Raw genomic sequence first — 17,905 nt, 5'->3', positions numbered from 1 at the left:
TCATTTTGAAAATATTTGTGCTGACAGTGATTATGCTTATGGTTATTAGGACTTCAGGACGGAAGTAATCTGCTCTTTGGAAGAAAAGTACATTGACAGAATTGGAGGGATGACATGAGAATACAGCTTTCCAATCTGTCTTTCCCCCCCCTTACTCTAAAGATACTGCATGGACAATTTCTGACAATTTGGCATTACATAAATGTGAAAACAGAGTTTCCTAATAACCTCATGAGTAGGGGAAGAACTGGATGTTGATGTCGTTCTCCAAAAGGCTTCACTCATCATATTTCCCTCTGCTTTGTAAAAGATGTCATGCATCTCCAGGGAACAAATACACTGTGCAATTTGTTTTTAATTATTCCTTATTATGTAAAGTTTAAAGGCTGAGTTGATATCTCTTTATAAGCATCAACATATTTAAAAAAATATTAGTCCAAATAGGTACTGCAAAGACAAATGAAAGCCCCAATTATTTACATGTGACTCAGCAGCAAAAATGAATGGATGAGATCACCAAAATGTCCAGAAAGCAGGAAAGCAGCAACTCTCAGGACTGGAGTAGACTAGTGAACCAGGGTTGACTCTCGGCAGGGACCCAAAAGAATGACACGATGACTGATTCATGTTCCGATAGGTTAGCACCATGTCATATCTACCAGTAAAGCTCTGGTGATCACTCATGTTTGAACCTCAGCCTTTACAACAGAATCTTACCACTAACTGAAGGACCTCTTTGGAAGTCATCCAGGAAACAGAACATGGGAGATGGAGAAAGAAGTCCCACACAAATGAGGAAGAATTACAAGGGTTTTGTTTGTTTTTTGTATTCTTTTGTTTGGAGTTCATATCTTTCTTCAAAGGAATTAAACTCTAAGATTAAAAATAATCATGGAACATTCCACAGAGGTAGTCATAGTGAAGGAACGAAAGTCACAAGGCTTGGGTGTCAGGATGTTTAGGCTCCAAATCCTGGCACTATCACCTTAAATTATTGTCTCTCATATGACAACTCACTACGACTTCTTGGTCACGGTCTTCTTAACTTATAAAATAAAGGGGCTAAACCAGATGAGGTTGAACACTTCACTAAACTCTTGAATGTGAAGTTGAAGGAACTGAAGGTAAACTGACAACGATGAAATTGTCTCCAAGGTCATCTTCTTAATCTCTACTCTACACTGCCTGACAGTGGGGAAATCCTTTGGGAGACATGGAAGCTTCAAGTCAGGGAAAGTGTTCAAAGCCTTTTCTTTTTAAGCTCTGAAGGAGGTGGTGAAGGCCCGTGGAAGACTCGCACAGCCTGGAAGCACAGGGCTGCTTGAGTGTTGAGGCCGTGGCAGTGTTATTGTGAGAGACTGCTTAGCCCGAGAGAGGGTGACATGGACATATGTGGACCCCAACCCCTTCGATGAGTGATATGCATATGTGACGACAGAAAGAGGTCAGCTAGGAGGGAAAAGTATTGGCACAAGCATAGTGATGTGTACAAAGTAAGTGTTTAGCAAATACCTGCTGAGTGAATGAATAAAAAAACAAATAAACGAATCCTCAAATTCTATGCGTTAAGACCAAAGCTATAGTATGGCAATTTATCCAATACAGTACTTAGTTTCATGATATAAATTGTTCTCTATCTTTGGTTATGTATCTTGCAGATGGAATCAAACAAAAAGAACTACTGTAAATCCATCCAGTATAGGGAAAAGGTGATCTATTGAAATCTAATGTGATCTGTGCTCTAAAATTTATTTCAACATAGGTTCCACATAAAAGCAAACACGCTGTGTCCATTCAAAAGTTCATATCCTAGATATTAATTAGATTTAGCTTAAATAAATTAATACTACTACCAGGTACCTAAAAAGGTAGCCCATATATTCTCAGGTATAGGTGAAGTGTTGGTTTTTAAAAGTGGGAAAATGTGCCAGAAGGGAAGATTTCCTCTGAAAAAAAATTTTTTTATTTTACCTATAAAGAGAGATTCTTTGAGCTTTTTCAGAAATGATGACTTGCTATTATGAAAACAACAGAAGAAGCAAGTTAGCGTAGTAAGAAACTTCAGACATTCAGGAGATTATTGGCACAAAATTATCATTAAAAAAATATTTATGGAGCTCTGTTATGTGACAAGAATAGAGCTGGACATAAGATTCAATGCCGAAAAGAAGAATTTAAAAAGAAAATACGAATCTTGCCCATATAAAGTAGGTTTCTTCTAATGAAACCGGAGAATATCAATGACAATTCATTGTGTAAAGGAGTTGCATATAAGGTATGTGTGGGAACCGAAGAGAGGGCCTAAGCAAAGCTATTAAAATTCAAGTTAGAAAAAGTGGATGCTGTTCATTAGGTGCCCAGCGCAAAGGCCATGCTGGAGTAGCTGGAATGACTATATCCATGTTATGAAATAGCATCACTTTTCCTGACGGCAGAGAACAGAGGAAAGGGCACAACCCAAAGAAGCATGAAACCACCTCTTAGGACTTTGTTTACTTCTCAAAAATAGTAACAAGAATGCTCAGTCTGCTACTGGTAAAACAAATTAAGATTTACAGAGCTCCATTCGGGGGTCCATAGAAGTATCTTGGGTAAGCTTTTGGCTTTTACTTAGCTTCAACAAGAACACTGGCTGTTGAAGCTTGGAAGGTCAAATGGGAGGGAGAAATGGAAAACAAACAGCTCTGTGGTGTCCTTTTTCTTACCTCTTGTTGCTTAGGCAGACTCAATGGAGTAGAAGAATCACCAAAACTAGAAAAACAAACTGTTTAAGCTTTCCAATCCAAAGGTGAACGATTTTTGCTGCCCGAATTACCAAAACAAAACAATACAAACAACCAACCAAAAAAAGCCTTATGAAAAAGATAATATAGGGAAAATAAAAATAGTTCAATAAAAACCACAAGATGCCAAGTAACAATGTTCTTTTCTCACTAACTGCTTAACCCACTGAGCCACCCAGGCGCCCGAACTCTCACTAACTGCTGAAATAGGGGTAGGGTGGGTTAAAGGGGGAGAAAAAAGAGAATTAAAATATTCAGAACATGGGCGCCTGGGTGGCTCAGTGGGTTAAGCCGCTGCCTTCGGCTCAGGTCATGATCTCAGGGTCCTGGGATCGAGTCCCGCATCAGGCTCTCTGCTCAGCAGGGAGCCCGCTTCCTCCTCTCTCTCTGCCTGCCTCTCTGCCTACTTGTGATCTCTCTCTGTCAAATAAATAAATAAAATCTTTAAAAAATAAATAAATAAATAAATAAATAAATAAAATATTCAGAACATGAGTTCTGTTGTGCCTATTATTGGAAAGCTCTAGAATTTAAGAACATGGAACTGTAAGATTACAGAAAATCCAACATAAGAATAAAATAATAGCCATGATGAAGTGAAAAAAAAAAATTTCCCTAATGTATAGCTCAAAGGTATCTTCAAGAAGTTAAAAAAAAATTGCTGATTTAATGAGAATACCAAAGAAATACAACTGAATATTATTTAGCACTAAAAACCAATGAACTACAATAAGCCATGAAAAGACATGGAGGAACCTTAAATACACATTAGTAAGTGAAAAAAGCCATTCTGAAAACTATGTGCTGTGATTCCAAATATATGACATTCCGTAAGAAGCAAAGCTGTGCAGACAATAAAAGTATCCAGTGATTGCCAGAGATTAGGAGAGAGAGAGGGATAAACTGGGGCACGCAGAAGATTTTTAGAGCAATGAAACTATTCTTTGTGACACTATAATGGTAGATACATGCCATTATACGTTTGTCAAAACCTACAGGATGCACAACACGAAGGGTGAACCCTTATGTAAAGCTATGGCCCCTGGATAACTATGCTGTGTTAACGGAGGCTCATTCAGTCTAACAAATGTACCACTCTTGTGGGGGATGTGGATAATGGGGCAGTGTATAGGGGGCAGGGAGTTTATGGGAAGGCTCTGTACTTTCTACTCCACTTTGTTGTTAGCCTAACACCATTCTAAAAATAAAGTTTATTTAAATAACACAGAACTAGTGCAGCAAGCAAGTTATCTTCCTTTTGTTTTCTGAAGATTTATTTATTTTTGAGATCGAGAGAGAGCACAAGTGGGAGGGGTGAGGGGAGAGGTAAAGAGAAGCTCAAGCAGACTCCCCACCAAGCGTGGAGCCCAATGCTGGGCTGTCTCAAGGCACTGAGATCATGACCTGAGCCGAAAGTAAGATGCGTAACTGACTGCTCCACCCAAGTGCCCCAAGAGAAGTTGTCTTTCAATAATTATACAGAGTAATTAAAGAAATAGTCTTTGAATTTTAGATAACTGGACTACTGAAACTGTTCTGTTTTCAATTATATTGGAAACGCAGAGGAAGAGCACATGGGAGTTCGAGAGAAAAAATGGATTTTAAAAAAGTAGCCAAATAGTTGCTGCAAGGGGAATGAGTAAGTCACACTAATTTAATTAAAAGAGGCAAACAAGCATAATGACCTTTAGAATATCTGACCATACAAGATGTAGTGATTTCAATGATCTGCAATCCCTAAGTCTTAGGGAGATGAGCTACAGGATTTACAGTCACCATCAATTATTTCTGAAAACCCATCTCACACCAAGGGATCCCAAAATATAGAAATTGGAGCAATATCTATTAAAGGAGAAGGGAGCAGGGCCGCCAATTATAGCCAACTCTCTACATTCAATATCTACTAAAATAATGGGACTAAACCAAGGGGAAAAATATAACAAACCATAGGCACTGAAAAAGCTGCAGAGAGCCAGGAGCAATTAAGAGACTGAGAATTGAGAAACGGAAGAAAAATGCATGAGGAATGGACCATGGGAACTTGCATTGTGGTAAAGAAACTAAAATGAGCTAGTGAACATCAAAGAGGAGACACCTGACAACCTCTTTCTTCCATGAGAAAGACCCCTGGGATTTAATCCGAATGCTTCAAAGATAGAAAGGCACCATTTCATTTATTTATTTATTTATTTTGAATATGGAAACTTGTTGGAATATAAATATGACCTCTTTTCTGTATCCCTGCTTGCAAATAAAAGAAATCTGAATTTCTAGTAAATTCTTACAGAGGTAGAAGCAGCAAGGCATCTCCTTATAAATGAAGGAATTTTAAAGAGCAATGCTAAGGATGTGAATTTCCTGAAAGATGTGTTATGTAACTAACTGCGAGGGAGAGGAGCAATTATCACTTTAATTAATTAGGGCCCTGTTGTAGCTCCCCTGTGAAAGATAATCCTTGATTAAAAGTGTCAGTGTGTAAAAATATTGACTAATATTGAAATGTAAGAGTGTGAAATTTCAATTAATTGTAAAAAATTAGCTGGTTTTATCATTTACCAATAGACACTAATGATTCTCTGGAGACTTGGAACATACAAATGGTTAGAGTTGACAGTGGACATGTAAACAAAAATAGAATTAATCCACTGACAGTTCATCCCTCAGCACAATTACTTCCTTTGGCCTTTTGTTTTGTATCTGCAATGCAGAGGTTAATGTTAAGTAATAGCCACAGTTTTGCACAGGAAGGGAACAGACAGAATAACATGAAATAGAAAAAGACCAAATAATATTTTACTAGCACATAGTGTTTTCATGGACAACAGACATTTTCCAACATACATACACTTTATAAATATTCAAGAAATCATATTTTCTGCCCTAGAACCCCATATCTAGAAGCCTTGCTGAGACTCTTTCCCCCATTGTGCCTGGAAAGAGTTCCCGGGGAACTAGGAAGCAGCAAGCATCTTCAAATAGAAAGCCTAGAATTAGACTATAAGCCACAACACATTCCAAATCTCACCTGAGACCAGTTTCTCGAACACAAACTTGGTTTTCACGATTCTGTTTTCTAAACACTGACTCAAAGTGTGATGTACCTCTACTTATTTTTCTTCTCTCTCTCCTTTTCCTTATCTTTCTGGAATTAAATACCAAATGATACAATGAGCTATTCTTAAGAAAACAAACAAACTGCTTACGGTATAGTAAAGCAAAACAAATATTTATACCGGTCTTTGACATTAAATGGTGACTAATGCCTGAAGCAAGGAACTCACTCTCAGACCTAGAACAGACTGTTCCATGTCAACGAGTTCCAATTTCTAGACTTACAAAGAAAAAAAAAATAACAAACATTTACCATATGGGACTGGCGTAATATATATAATGAAATGACATGAGTCCTAAAACTTGGTCTATACCTAAGAAATGGCAGCTGTTGTTTCCTTGTTATTATTGTCATTTTAAACATCACAGAAGAGTACCTTATCCAAAATTTGAAATTTTGGATAATAAATATATAGTCACAGTCACTTTAAAATAAAAGCAAAAGGTGCCTGGGTGGCTCAGTGGGTTGAGCCTCTGCCTTTGGCTCGGGTCATGATCTCAGGGTCCTGGGATTGAGCCCCATATCCCGCTCTCTGCTCAGCAGGGAGCCTGCTTCTCCACCCCCCCAACTGCCTGCCTCTCTGCCTACTTGTGATCTCTGTCTGTCAAATAAATAAATAAAATCTTTCAAAATAGGCTTGTCTTCTTATATTATTCCATCTTGTTTATAGGTTTGGCATAGTTGGGGAGATAAGGGAAAGCTACTCTGCTTTATTCAAGTGGAGCAATCATCTTCATGACCAAGGGTGAGCAATAACATCAGGAAAAATCAGTAAAACTTTCCTGCTACTAGGGGAGCTAATACATGTATCAGTCTGTTACCGAGGCTCATGACAGTTCAATTTTCCCAGTAAAGGTGGAATGTATGCCCATTAACATTTAAGAATATTCCCTCACTCTAACACCTCCACTAGGGCTGCAGGAGAGGAAGAGGATGAAGGCCAGGTGCTTGGTGCAGCTGATTAGTAATGGAAACTTTGTCAGAACACCAGATAGGAGAGAGCACAGAGGAGCTTTCGAATCGAAGAAATCTTCTCAGGAAGGTATCAGGGAAGGTGAGAGAAATTGTGGAGAAGGAGGGAAGCAAAGCATAGAAAAGAAATCAAGTTGCTTACATCTTAAATGACCAGAGCTGACATAACATAAGCACCTAAGATTCATGGAAAGGGACTGTGCCCTCTAAGTAAACAGGTCCAGAGATGGTATGAAATGGAAGAGAAGCAACTTTCCCTCTGGCTGCCCTCTTGGGTGGCTCTTTATCCCTCACACCAGAAAATCAGTCTCTGGCCACCACAAAGCTCTCAGCCTCCAAGGCCCATTTACATCATATGGAAAATTCAGAGGATGTCAGGGTGGCGACATCAGGTAGAGTGTCCTGTCTCTGTTCCTCTTTGACACCCTTTAGATGCCAGTTCTTCAATGTGGTATTATTTAAAATGTGGCACTGTGATTACTCACTTCAGTATCACCTGAGATGTTCGTTAAAGAATAGATTTCTGGGTCTGACGCCAAACCTGCTGCCTTAAAATCTTTGCAAGACAGAGTATTTCAATGACATAACCTGTGAATGAATCTTTTAAAAGCCTTTTTGGAAGACAGGAATGGTGTAACTAATTGAGAATCTGGTGATTCAAAGTATCATACCCAATGCTTCTGAATACCAACTGCTGGGAAAGTGGGTCCGGTTCTGCCATGAGATCAACACTCAGGGGGTACTGGGCTCAGGAAAGAGAAGTATTGCTTTTCTGATCCTAGTAAATACAGATTACTTCCAAATACTGCTCTGCTACCACACTTTTTGCTATTTATTTTCACTGACCTTAAGAAATCTACATTTTCAGTTCTGTTGTTAGTACTATTGCACATTTTCCATGGGCTTGCCGGCCCTACTTGTGTGTAGTCTGTGGAGACGCTGATCAGTCCTCTGACACGATAAAATAGAATGAATGGGAGACTACTGACCAAGGTCCACATTATCTACGGAAAACATGGGGAAAAATGAAGCTCTATATTTATAATGCATTTGAAACATACATGTTATAAAATTATGGCCTCTGTTCCCATTTCAGACCTTCCTGGGCCTCCCTAGCAAGCTCCGCTTGGCACTCCGCTACCAGCACCGGGTAAAATCACCCAAGTCATAGAACACTTCTATAGGCTAACCCTTTTAAATAGTTCAGTTTACTATCTAAGAAAATAATCAGCAAACCCCAAAGAACTCTTTAAAATGAAAAACCCACATTTTCACCTTTCAAACACTTTGCTATATAACTGTCAAGTGCCAAGAGTGTCAACATTATTATATCAACTATGCATACCAAAATAACAAACATACACCGAGTAACTAGAGTGCAGTGCGTCTGGCAGTGGGAGAGTAAACGAGATACAGAGGGTAAAATATTCACCAAAGTACCTGCCACATCATTGCTTCTCTTAGCTATTGTTATCAGTTTGGGTGACGGCTAATGTGCATGTGATGTTTACCACAGTTTACTGTACTACTAACAAATTAGATAAAGAGGATGCCTGGGTGGTTCAGTCCATTAAGCATCTGCCTTCTGCTCGGGTCACGATCCCACGGTCCTGGGAATGAATCTCTCTTCTCACTCTCTCGCTGCCACTCATGTTCATTCTCTCTCTCTCTCTCTCTCAAAAATAAATAAAATCTTTTTTTTAAAGATTTTATTTATTTTATTTGACAGATAGAGATCACAAGCAGGCAGAGAGGCAGGCAGAGAGAGGAGGAAGCAGAGAGCCCGATGCGGGGCTTGATCCCAGGACCCTGGGATCATGACCCGAGCCGAAGGTAGAGGCTTTTACCCACTGAGCCACCCAGGCACCCCTAAATAAAATCTTTTAAAAAATTAGATAAAGAGGAGGAGGGGAAAAAGGAAAAGGAAGCAGAGGAGAAGAATAAAGAGACAAAGAACTATACTGGCCAATATTTATTTAGCATTTTCTCTGTGCCAGTCATTATCTGCTATTTATGTGTATTATCTGCTTGTGCAGTGGGGGAATATGGAAAAGGCAGAAAGGGTTACAGCCTGGCAAAAAGGCTTCGGTCAGTTACGGAAGAAGAGCTCATGTGGATTTTAGAGTTTATCCTAGACAGTTGAGAAACAGTGAAGAATTTTTAACAAGACGATGACATGCTCAGATTTGCATTTTAGAAAGGTCATGCTGGCAGTGTGAGGCATAGATTGTACTAGGGAAAGACTGGAGGTGGGAGACCAGTTAGAAATGCAAGGCTCTGGTGGCAGTTCATGTGAGAGACGCTAAAGGTCTGGAAAAGTTATGTGGATGGAGAGGAGGGGAAGAATTTTAGGCAAGTTTCAGGGAGAGGCTGGACTAGGGGACACCATGGTGTGAGGAGAATTGCAGGGAGGAAAAAAACCCGACCTGCTTGTAGAGTATCAACCTCACTTCTTCCAATGTCATATAATTTGTGACTAATAATATGTGCAGATTGGCATTACAATATAGAGTAAAACTTCCAAGTTTCTCATATAACAACTAAAAATTACATATAAAATTCTATACATCAATAAAAATATTCTCATTCTAAAGATAAAAGACTTCCATTTTGAAGTTTTTAAAGATTTAAAAATACAGAATATTCCATTAGATTGTTCTTCCAGAGATACCTCAATGAAACCTCTTTGTTTCCCACAGAAACATTTTCACAGCAATTTTAAACAGATAAGGGCATAAATATCCTAGCTTTCCCATAACTTTCTAGAATTCTACAGAGAAAACGGCACTCACTATGAACTTCTTCTACCAACCTTTCTGCTTAAAAAATATGCTAATTACAGGTCTTTCTTGCTTTTGTCTATTTCAAATTAAAATTAGAATTGAAATTTTCTCAAAGTTTTAAAAAATGATGTTCTCGCCCTCTCCAAAGTAATGTGCTTCCTGCTACTGAACACCAGAGGGCATCATTCCGTGAAAGCCAGGATTTGGGCGAGAGGGAGAAAGAGAAGGAATTCCATGGCTAATGAAAGAAACTGATTTTTTAGTATGTACCCTTATCTACCATGAAGCATTACCATGGTAACAGCACCAGTTAAGATGATTGTATATTTAGGTCACAGTATAAAAGAAGGAGCTTGAACATGAGGGGAAAAAAGGGAAGCAAAATAAAGACAAGAATATATGAAGTGTGGAAGGAGGCAAACCAGCCAGAACCTACCTCACTCGCCCTTTGCTAATAGCTATTTCACAAAGTCATGCCTCTCAGAAGAAAGGGGGATAGTAAATTTTAACTAAAATTTAAAGTTGCCATTGGAATTCAGAACCGTTAAGTACCCGCAATCTTAATAAATTAAGAGGAACTCATCCAGCATGGCAAAATGGAGAGACCACTATACTCGAAGTCGGGAGGTGTGTGTTCTTAGGCAGCTCTTGGTGACCTGCCTTTGCTAGAAAAGCCTCTTGGCCCACTTCAGCACATATCATGAGTTAATCTAAATGATATCCACACTCTCTTTCATCCTGCGCACCAGACAAAAGGAGATCTTAGTGTAGCAAAAGGTGGAAAGAACATCTGCCAAAATACCAGGTAACTTCCGTATCCTTGTTTTCCTCTGCCAGCGGCATTCACAGATCAATCAGAACAAGCATGCTGTGCCAACTAAGAATCTAGTTAGCACCGAATCTGCCTTGCTTAGGGTTTAGGGAATCCAACAAGTATATGCAGAGCTGAATTAAAAGGATGAGGAGTGGGATGTCTGGGTGGCTCAGTCCGTTAAGCATCTGCCTTCCACTTAGGTCATGATCCCAGCATCCTGGGATCGAGTCCTGCATTGGGCTCCTCGTTCAGTGAAGAGCCTGTTTCTTTCTCTGCCTGTGCCTACCACTCTGCCTACTGTGTTCTCTCTCTCTCTCTCTGACAAATAAATAAAACCTTTTAAAAAAATAAAAATAAAAAAAGGATGGGGGAGAATAATGCCGAACTCTGAACACCAGAGTTTTGACTTCCCCAAACAGAGGGAAAATGAATGCTGCCACTCTTCAGAGAGCCAATCAGCACAGCATAAGACAAAGACTGAAGTCCAACCGGCTTGTGTTTGCAGCTAGGGACTGCAACTTACCAGCTGTACAATCTTGGGCCATGACCTGAGGCCTCCGAATGCCGAAAAATGGGGAAAATGACATCTACCTCGGTAACATGACTGTTACAATGACACAACGAGAATTGGTTCATCTCTTCATTCATTCAACACATATTTAAAAGCTCCTAGGATGCGCCAGACGCTATCTTCAACAGTGGGGATAAAGCACTAACAGGACAGACGATATAATAGATGAAAGGTGCTTAGGACAGTGCCATCAACTTAGAACACACTCTATGAAAACTCATTTCCAAGGAAAAACAACCTCCTTCCTTTGTCCCACAGAAACCATACACACCACCACCACCATGCCCACGTGATTCAGCTAAGATTTGGGGTATGCAATTAGGACACCGGCTCTGATGCCCTGTAACAAAAGCAGTCCCAACGCCCTGCTCCATGAATGAAGTGCAGACAGGGGACAGGGAATGAGAGACAGGTATTAATAGTTGCACGGAGAATATTGTCAGTGTTTGATACATAGGAGTCTGAGGAAAATGACACAGAATTCATACCATAAAATGTCCAACCAACTCAGAGATAAGTTTAAATGAATAAAACCAGTCCTTCAAGAGAAATGTGTGACAAAACGTTTGTCAGTCTGTAGATCCTACTGAGTGAAGCGAAGAAAGCTTAAGATCAGATCCTGAGTCGGGTGTGATGGGAGTGGCCGTGTTGAGATAATCACCCTTCTGTCACAGGCACACTGCGAAGGCTGACATCAGTGACGGAGCTTGAACCCAGCACTTTGGGGGCTTTTAATGGCACACTCTCACATTTTTGTCCTCCCCGATTTCTCCCCCAGTTCCTCTTCATTTCCTGTTATTCAACTGCTCCCTCTTCTTCCTCTTTTGCACCTGCCTTAACTTTGGTTACTGCTGTGGCCAAGAGAGATAAGTGTTTCCTAATCAGCCTACCTGTTTTCCTCCACTGAAGTGGGTTCCGTGCCTTTCCTGCCTTCCCTGTCAGCCAGCAGGCTGGGGACTGCTGTTTTCCTCAGACCTCAGAGGCTGCTCCTCCTTCCTGTGCCCTTGGCCCTGGGGGATGGCTGCCCTGGATTAGAATTGGAAAATGCCACCAGAAGGTACATCCAAGCGCCTGATATTGGAATTATCTGGGTAAAGAAGAGAAGGGTCACAATTGGAGTAATGTGGTTTGTAAAAGTGAAGACAGCCTCTCTCTCTGCCTCCCCGCAGAACCGAATGTGGGGACTCATCTCAAAAGGACTTTTACCTACATCTGAATGCTAGCCCCTTCCATATCTGCCCCTGAAGTTGAAAGCTGCAAATGTTTTCTTTGGGCTCCCTTGAACTTGAACTATGGTAGGGATATTCAAATCCACCTATTTTGTCACTCCAATCCCTTTCCAGACACCCTGAGGCATACTTACATAAACAAATATGCCTCTTTCTTTTGTAGGAAGACCAAGCATCTGTTGGGAATTTTGGGCCCCAGGACTCTCCCTCACTCCCATTCCACTTCATTCATAGAGTTTTGTTTTGTTTTTAATTTTTTTTTTTTCAGTGTTCCAAGATTCGTTGTTTATGCACCACATTCATAGAGTTTTAAAACAGTAAGCTGACTTGGCTGGAATTTCCACACCTTTACTTTCCAGCTTTAATTGACCTAATTGTTTAGCCTAGTAAAAAATACAGAACCAAAAGACTTTGCATATCTATGAACTGCCTCAACTGGAACACATTACTAATAATAGTAATAGCAATAAAAATTCATCTGGTATTAACATATTACTTCTTGAGACCTTAGGCACCAAATCCTGCAAAGCTGCGACACTGTCAGCCCAAAATTCTTCCGTCCATGTGACAAATTTCTGAAGTCCACTTTCTAAATTGTAACCCAATACATTTCCCAATGTGAAACTGTCTTCTGGCCAAATCATCTGGTTTACTTCTATGATTATCAGTTCCTTGTTATTATCATCCAAGTAAGACACGCACACATGCCTAATTGCAGCTTCTAAAGTGTACCGTCATCATTATTTGCTTATCAGTAAAAATGTAATCTCCCTGCCATATGCTTTCTAATACAATGTATATACATGCAGACTGCCCACAGAATAGAATGCAGGGCCTTTGCCAAAGGATGCCAGGCTGAGCATCAAGGGGAGTTTACGAGCTGCCTCACTTCCAGAGTCCTCTTAAGTCCAGTAAGCCAGAAGAGACAGGAGTGAAGTCAGATTCTGGTTACCCAAGGATATGGCCATTTGGACTTCCCTGGTCTGACAGGAGAAAGGCTGCCCGCTGTGTCTGGGTTTTGGCCTGAGACATGCCCCAAGTAGAGGCCTGGGTGCCCCAGCCTCCTGCCCCTTAAAGCTGAGCACACACTGCTGGAGCCAGAACTCCCTGGTCTTTTCCCCAGAGACTCCTCACCCTCACTCCACTCCACCCCCCAAATAGAGTTTTCCCCAAGCCATTCCTGTCACCCCATGGTACCCCTCTCCAGTCTGGATGGCTCCCCTCTCCTCTAGCCCTGACCTCTGCGTGGCCCTGGCAGTGGCCAGGGCTGCAGGTTGCCCCCACTGCGGAGCAGGGGCAGCATGCCAAAGCGCGGGCTGGTGTGGGGTAGAGCGTGGGGACCTGTGTTTGTGCTGCTGGCTGCGTGTACTAGGGGATGGACAAACCACACGCCCAGCTGCTACATACCCACTGCCACCCAGCGCTAGGAAAAAGAGCAAGAAACGCAAAAACAAACCAGAGAGAGAGAGCGGAAAGGGAAATAGAAAGTCAGTGCGGGGAATTCTGAAGCTCAAGGACTGCGAGGCGCCGGCTCCGGCTGGGCTTGCAGCGCCTGGTCAGGCAGACTCAGAACCCTCCTGTGACTGAGGCCACAGACATACCGTGGCCGTGAACTGACATAAGGACACAGGAGAGCGGTTTGGGTGAGCTATCAGCAGGCAGCTCTGCTTGCCTTAGGCAGTTACCTCTATTTCTCTGCTCTCCTGCTTCTCTGCACCAACAGACTCCCACAGATACTTCCATTCAGGCAACAGCCTTGGTCTCCTGGCCTAGGGCTGGTGGCTCCATGGACCCTAGCATGGACGATTTTGTGGCTCAAAGCAGCCTGGAGGGCCGCGATGGGAACGAGGGCAGAGAAAGGGATGGGGACCCTGGAGGAGAACTGAGGCAGTGGGAGCGTGCTGCTCTCTGGGTCAGTAATTCAGGGGAAACTTCCCTTCTTGAAAGCTCTCCCAGGGAACCTCCTCCACCCCGCGAGGGGCCCAGGGGTACGAGGCAGAGCGTACAGGTGGGATTTCTGCATGATCCACCTTGCAAGGACTTGGACCGCACCTCCTGGGTTCCGCGAGCTACAAGTTAACTGCGATCACCCAGGTCCGCAGGTGCGGATGACGAAGGGCACTGTAGGTGCAGCGGCCCCTAACTGCGACCCCGTGCCCCACCTGCGTGGCCCAGGGCCCACGGTGAGGTGGGGGTCAGGGAAGCCCTGGCATGATCCCGGATCTCGCAGGCTTTGGGCTGGGACAGTACCCCCAAGCCCAGGCGGACTGCTGACTTGGTGTGTGGGACCGAAGTGGCATGCGGTTGCAGGAGGCTTCCCCCTTCTTCTGTTCTGGGATCTTTTTCTCATTCTTATAACATCCCCCCCTACCCCCCGCCCCGCCGCTCCTTGACCCAGGTCCTCCGACCGCAGCACCTAGCCTCCTCCAACGGACCCAGCGGCGGCACCCAAGGGACTGCTCAGAAGGCGGAGCCAGGGGACCGTGCGGGGCCGGGGCGAGCCGGGCCTCCACCCCAAACGCTCGGGAGAAGTGGTCAGACCCCCAGCAGGAAGGAGCGTGAGGGACAGGAAAGGGCAAAGCTCTCCTCGTCCCTCCCCTGACAGCATCTTGGGGAGGGGGCTAGCACGCTGGAAGCGGAGCGCGGACCCGCAGGCGCGGCTTGCGGGCTGCCTCCGCCACATTCCGCCGGACTCAGGGACCCGCGGAATCGCGCCCCCGCCTCGCGCTTTGCCTCGTTTGCCCCCTCCTTCCAACCCCGCCATCACTTGCCTTCAGCCCTCCAAGCCCCCGCAGTCAAAGTTTCCGTCTGAGAACCTGCACTTGTGGAGGGCTATCTCCCAATTTCCCAGTCCCCGACCCCTTCACGCCGGGTTCTGGGGACTGGGAGGGACCCTGCCGTGCCAGGGTCGCTGAGAACTGGGCAGCGCGGCGCCCTTACCTGCGGCCGGTGTAGCTCCAGCTGCCTCCCGGGACTGCGATTTCCTTGGTGAAGGCTGGCAGGAACGAAGAGCCGTTCGCAGGTTCGGGGCTGACGGGCCCCGGGAACGGGCTGCGCACCGCTCAGAGTCCGAAGCCAGCCGCCAGCTCCTTTTCTCCCTTGATCTTGCAAGAAAAAAGGCAAAGATTAGTTGGTGCCGCGACACCCGGAGGGGTGGGGCGGGGAGGCGGGGTGAGAGCGGACCCAAAGGATCGGACGAGAACTGCGGGGCTCGGGCGCGCGCGGGCAGAGTCGCGCACCCCACACCGGTCCCGGTCACTTGGCGCGTCTGGAACCCCTTCGCGGTTTAGGCTGGAGTGAAACTGACGCTGCCCCCGCCCTCCACACCAAACCACCAGAGGCAAGGCAGAAAGGACTTTCAAACCTGGCTTTGAGGAAGAAGGCGAGCCTGGAGAACATAACAGAACCAAGACCTGGATGCACCCGCGGGCTGGGCGGGATTCATGTCTTCACCAAAGTGCTTGGGGAAGTAGTAATTAGTGTGGGGGCAACACCTACTTCAGTGCCTCCGGCGATGTCCTAGTGGGATCTGCGGTTTCAAGGCTCTTAGCCAACCCGCAGGCTGGCGTGTGTGTGTGCGTGCGTGTGTGCGTGTGTGTGTGTGACCGCGCGCGCCCGAGTGTGTTTGTGTGTATGTGTGCGTGTGTCTGTTAGTGTGTGTGTGCGCGCACGGTGGCTCGCTCCCTGGAGCGGGTCTCTGCGCCCCGGCGCCTTTGGTATAGCAGAAGACCGTGTCTGTTCCTGCGTGTATGTTCCATTAGCTGCAATGGGCGGACAATTTCTGGAGAGAACATTTACAATTTTCTTCCAATATGACAGGATTAGTTGCTGTTGAAGGCGCTCCTCCAATGAAATCTCCTCTGCTCTCTGATTTGGCGGTTCTTCTGAGCAAATATGACAGCCTTTTCTCCAGGCTCCTTTCCGCTTCTCCACGTCCATCCCCAGAGCCCAGCTCTCCATCTGCAATTTCTACACCAGAACCTTTACCATTACCACCACCACCCAGTCCCATTCCTGCAAGTACATGATTGCTATAGAGGTGACATGACACATTGGGAAGAACACAGTGTTGCTTCTAAATTGCCGAAGATGCTTAAGCTCAGTTTTTCCAGGTGGGAAAATGTTAGAATAAATCCACTGTGCTTTGTAAACACGTAATCAGGCTGAACTATTTACAGATTGTTTATTTCTTTGGGATACTGGCAAACGTGTTACAGAGAGAGGTAAATTTTTTTTTCTTCTATTTTAAGCATGGTCTAGTGTCCATGTTTTCTTCAACTAGTAGGCATTACATTACGAAGTAACTTCATGGAATTGGGGGTCTCCATGAAAATAATTAAGATGCAAACTTCTTGTGTTGCAACAGCCTTAGGCTTTACGTCTTCATAGAAATTCCTTCCAAGAAAACTACTTAACTATTTTTAGATACTAAACCATTTCATAAAGGCACAATGTTACGATTCTAAAGCATAGCTGAGAATGAGACTTTCTTTTGCGAAAAGTAGATGTGTATATGAAGATAACATGGATTTTTACCTTTCACAATCAAATGAAAAGCAATGAAAACTTAAACTGAATAACACAGAATTAGATACATCACCTCTTGCATCACAAAGACAAAGAACAAGCTGGTTTAATATATCTGATACAATTCAGTTGAATTCTTGATGCCCAGGTTTTGCTCGGTATCAAAGAGCATGTGGAATAGCAAAAGTTAGTGTCCCTTTTCTTTGTAAGCTTTCAGTCTTATTAGTTAGGAAAGACACTCCTATGAGACACCCATGTAGCAGCTGACAATCAACATGATAGATTATACAGCAATATAAATTCACTGAGAAAGGGAAATCCTATACTGAAAAGTTTTTGTCTGTTAAGTCAGAGTCACCACCAAGCAGGATGTGGCATAAACTCAATTTTACTAGACTGAAGTCATCCTGGAATAATGCATTATAACCCCATGGTTCACCTTCAGCTTCCAAATCCCTACATCTTGCCGTCACCAAAAGATTCTAAGATACTTGTTAGGAAATCAAGACAGCTTTGTCCAATCTTGGTCCCAGCCTCCCCAAGCATTTGGTCCATGACATTAACAAGCTGAGGTGGTCACTTCCTCTCCTTTAGCAGCTGTTTTAAAAATGAATTCACATTCTCCTTCCTTACTCCATTATTTCTTTTAAACCCCCCAAAACCCAAGGAGATGCTCAAATCTTTTTGAACCACCTGCCAGTACAACCTCCCCTCCAACACAAAAACAAGCGAAAGCAGTGGAGAAGAAAACTCAGCGATCTGTTACTAATTATTCTTTCATATCATTAATGCCTTCTTGTATAAATAAGACTACACATTCCAAAAAAAAGCGGTACAAGCAAAAAGCCAATGAAAGCTAACAAATAGTTTCTTACACTTGAATAAAACAGTCTGTGAATAACTGAACTACTGTGTTCAAAGGAAGTCACTATACTTACTCATGGCCTTTTGGAAACGAGCTTCAAATGCAAGCAGCATTTTTGCCAAACAATCAGCAATGATGTCCATTTTCTTCCTCTAGGTTATCACTGTAGACACTCTGTTTTATGTATATTTATAGTTGTGCCACTCACTGTGCGATTTTGGAAAAATTATTTTTTTTAAAAGATTTTAT

At 43.3% G+C, this 17,905-nt stretch overlaps 1 protein-coding gene across 4 annotated transcripts in view; it reads right to left on the bottom strand.

Annotated features, from left to right (window-relative positions):
- The window catches only part of CHRM2 (cholinergic receptor muscarinic 2), a 144,228-nt gene extending 128,034 nt beyond the window's left edge, over window positions 1-16,194 (bottom strand). The window contains exons 1-3 of one of the 4 annotated variants that reach the window (XR_006601423.1): window positions 15,629-16,194; window positions 15,205-15,368; window positions 11,926-12,122 (exon numbers count right to left, since the gene is read on the bottom strand). The gene's annotated coding sequence lies outside the window, so the exon portion shown is untranslated. Of the gene's footprint in view, window positions 1-11,925; window positions 12,123-15,204; window positions 15,533-15,628 lie in introns of those variants that run through there. The other 3 variants (XR_006601424.1, XM_004741694.3, XM_045063013.1) reach the window with 3 other exon arrangements.
- Between the last annotated feature and the right edge of the window lie 1,711 nt (window positions 16,195-17,905).

The sequence above is a fragment of the Mustela putorius genome, unplaced genomic scaffold (genome assembly GCF_011764305.1).
Source record: "Mustela putorius furo isolate JIRA1106 unplaced genomic scaffold, ASM1176430v1.1 tig00003845_pilon_pilon_pilon, whole genome shotgun sequence".
Classification (NCBI taxonomy): domain Eukaryota; kingdom Metazoa; phylum Chordata; class Mammalia; order Carnivora; family Mustelidae; genus Mustela; species Mustela putorius.
The sequence above is the reverse complement of the archived record's forward strand: the minus strand, read 5'-3'. Positions and strand labels throughout refer to the sequence as shown.